This window comes from Asparagus officinalis, chromosome 5 (assembly GCF_001876935.1).
Source record: "Asparagus officinalis chromosome 5, Aspof.V1, whole genome shotgun sequence".
Taxonomy (NCBI): domain Eukaryota; kingdom Viridiplantae; phylum Streptophyta; class Magnoliopsida; order Asparagales; family Asparagaceae; genus Asparagus; species Asparagus officinalis.
The window spans coordinates 107,362,726-107,366,828 of record NC_033798.1 but is presented as its reverse complement, the minus strand read 5'-3'; positions in this window follow the sequence as shown (position 1 = coordinate 107,366,828).

The following is a 4,103-nucleotide window of genomic DNA, read 5'->3' as shown; positions in this document are numbered from 1 at the left end:
CATCAACTTGGTTATTTATTATTTTTAGTTTTTCGCCACCTATCATCAACTTTAAGATCGCAACAAGAACTAATTAGTACCACCAACTACTATTAATCTAAAGGCTCTGAAGAATTATTTTCTTAAGTATCTTAAACTTCGTGATTATTAGCATATCTTTCATAAAAATCTAAATTTATATTTTCTCTTGTGATTTTAAAATATGAATTCTATCAAAAACACTCTATAAAAATAGTGGTCTATTATACTATTCACAATCACTTAGAAGATTAGTTCAGAAATTATTACCTTTCAATTTTAAATATAGATCATTTTCCTCCTATAAGAGTATGTCCTGATAAGTCATGTGTAACTTCTCTATCTTCTTATATCCTACCTTATTAGTTTAGCCATTCTTGTTGTAGAAATTACAATATTTTCCCCCTCGCGTGCGCACACGCGCGCGTATAGTACATACCTAAAACATGTTTGATTTGTGAACCTACCCACTTTAACTTGAGGATAGTTGTTGATTCTAAAAATTAGATAGATAAAGACGTTTGCAATTTGTTATGAAAAAGCATGAGTAACTTGTAAAGTTAATATGTGCTGCTATTAGGGATTCAATATACTAACCAGCCAACCATACAGTTTGCAATATATGTATAAAATAAGTTGAGAAGAAAAAACAAAAGAGAATATATCCATAGATATAAAATTTGTTGAGATGCAGAGGGTATAATTTTCTTAATTATTACTGTCTATCTCGGCACCAATGGATAATATCATGCCACCTGTTATACCTCTAAAAATACTAAATATTAATCTCCACAGAGAAGTCGACATGTGTCTTACACTATACCTAACTCAACTAATTCAAGACCAAGATAACCTCCGCCTCAGCACGGCCGACTTGTTCAGCCGACATTCTCGCATAACCGAGTTGAAAGTCGGTACTACTCAGTCAGCCCCTTAATTGATTCCACAAGCACCTTGACTCGGCTCACTGTTCAGCCAACATCTCGCATAATCGAGTCAAAAGGCGGTGCTTCTCGACCCTAGACCTTAGGGGTCGAAAGACAACTATCACCTCGAACCTTTCGCCAACCGACTACTCTTGCATTAACTGCCCTGACAATATCATCGTTGCTCTAGCCCCCATAGCCTTTATGACTCATCGGACTCAGTCGGTACTAAGCACTTGTTGTCATTTTCACAATAAATAACCCGATGCCTTACTTTCTTCAGCAACCGACACGTAGCACATGTCTGCCGACTCAGCTACCTAGCTGGACTTCGCCCAAGTTACTTTCTTGCCTCTCAGATCCACTATAAAAAGGAGCGGCACTGCATACTCTCTACTTCCCCACTCAAGATCACTTATTAATTTGATCGTCAGGGGAACAATCAAAGAACCCAACTCCGCCCTTTTACGAGTTCTTTCATGTGCAAGGAAGAACAACAAGCCCTAAAACCATTCATCAGGAGGAGTTAGAGGACCATAAGCTCTCCATAGTTCTCAGATAACACCCTGTTTGATAACTGACATCAACACCACCTAAGATTTCCACTACCGCAAATAGTGGTTTTAACTATAGTAGTTTTCAAGTTTATTAGTGGTTGATCAAATTGATTTTCAAGATAACAATAGAAATCTTATATGACGTAATTTTATCCGTTAAAAGTGATATAAACAATAAAGATCTTAAGAATTGAACCCCCTCTAATCACCACCTAATTGGAGAGGATCCTGATCCTTAACTAATGGTGTCTAAAACCCCCCTAATCCAAATATATATTTATCAAATACCTAAGACATCTAGAACAAATGACTGAAAGATAGTGAACAACAATGGATGATATTTTTGGATAAACTTAAAGATATATCAATTTGAAACGCAAATTTGCAAAACAAATTTGAGTTTTTCCCCTAGAAACTAACTGTAAAATAGAATCTCATTCTATAAAATTCACATCTATATTCAGTTTACACATAAATCATCTTTAAAAAAATTGTTGTTGCTACAAGCAGCCACCCGAACCCACTTTTCAATTACTTTTCTCGATAAGTGATTGTTTGGTTCTCAGATTGCCACTTGATGCAGGTAAGATATTAAAAAAACCCTAATCAAAATCTCATTTGCTTGCAATTAATGCATAGAGGATTGCAAGAGGGAAAATCCATCCAAACTTTGTTAAAAATCACTAATTCGATTAAAATCAGCTAATATTAGAGAATTATATTTGATATATTTATCCTATGTGGCAACCCTAAGAATATGGTATAAAAATACCTAACGAACAAAGTATTTGCTAGAAACAATCTTAATTTTTACGCATGGGTCCTTTTTTAAGATAAGGTTGCTAGATGCATGGAAACAAAGAGTTCCTATTGATTTCATCTAATCTCCATTAAGAATCATATGTCTAATATAATTAGTATTTGACAACTAATTATCACAATAAACTGAAAAACTCCAACTTAAAAGTTAGTCCACGTGCTTGATGGCAATAAAAAGTTATCTAAAGATGATCTATGTCTAAATTGATAATCAAAGATGATCCCTTCGTGAGGTGATTTCTAGAGGGAAGAGAAACCCAAATAGATTTGGGGTATTTCTATGCAAGACCACAAAACACGATTAATAGAATAAGATTCACGAAAAAAGTGAACAACGGGAGGCAAAACGAATTGAAGGATTTGTCGGGATCAAAAAGGTAGTGTCACATCAGCATCACATCAGCAGCAATGCAAATTCCTAGGCGTTGTACGGTGGCGTCATCAAACTCAAACACGAGAAGTGATAATTTTTCAGAAACTGGTAGTTCACACGCTCGGTGCCGATGCACGCCCCGGTGAGTATAAGTTACCAGCAAACGCCATTTTAGCACATTATACTATTAACAATTGGCCGGGATGTTTGTGATCCGCATTTAATGATTTTAAAATTGTTCTTTAGAGGCCGAAGTTCTAAACGAGTTTACGTAATTTAATTAATTTACATTAAATCAAACTTCTCAACTCTCTTATGATCAGGATAGTTCATTATATACTTCTCGACAAATATTCCAAACTTTGATCGCATGTTGATGACGCTAATACATAAAAATCCTTAGCCATAAAGCAACGACCGCAACCCTCATCCTTCATCCATATGCCGACTCAACACATCAACTTGTAACGCATGCAAGCTGCACCCCTCCCCCTCCCCTCCCACGTGTCACCTCCTCTCCACGTGTCAACCCTTTCCTCCATTTTTAAACCCCCATCCCCAATCCAAAAAAAATCATTAATTAGCCCTCTCTCTCCTCTCTCTCTCTCTCTCTCGTCACCGGTGCCCTCTCTCATTCCAGTCGTCACGATGGCAGAAAACGACAGAGACCGAGCCCCAGCGCCTCCTCGCCGAGAGAACCCCCTCCTCGTCCCAGGCCCTCGCCGTGGCAACCCTCTTCCCCCTCGGCGGCATCCTCCCTCACTCTCTCCGGCCTGACCCTCACCGCCACCATCATCGGCTCACCGTCGGCGTTCCCGCTCTTCGTCATCTTCAGCCCGGTCCTCGTCCCTGCGGCGATGCTGGTCGGGCTGGCCGCTGACTGGGTTCTTCGCGTCGGGAGCGATGCGGGCGTCACGCGCGGTCACGGCATTGTCGGTGTGGGCAGGTTTTGGGTAGGGTTTTCTCGAGGGAGAGCATGGAGATGTTGAGGAGAAGGATGGCGGAGGCGGCGGAGAAGACGGGGGCGAGGACGAAGGATGTCGGCGGGGCGATTCAGAGCCGGGCTCATGAGCATGGGAGGACATGAGGGCTTCATACATAGCATTTGGCGTTGGAGGTGTGGGTCTGTGGACTAGGGTTTAACGTGCTGCTCCGTTGATGCGTAGTGTTTGTGATGCGCGTGTGCGTTACTTCGGACCATGTTTATTTTATTTTATTTTATTTTATTTCTGCATTTTGCTTGTTAAGATGTTGTATTGTGTAAAACTTTCTTTTGGTTAATTCTGTTATTTAAGTTAAACGCATCCTTGTGTCTTTTCTCATGTTATTGACATTTTCTTTTAGGGAAAATTGCTTGGGGGAACATGTTGTTGACATTTATAATGATGTTTAGTTATTTGTGTGAATTAT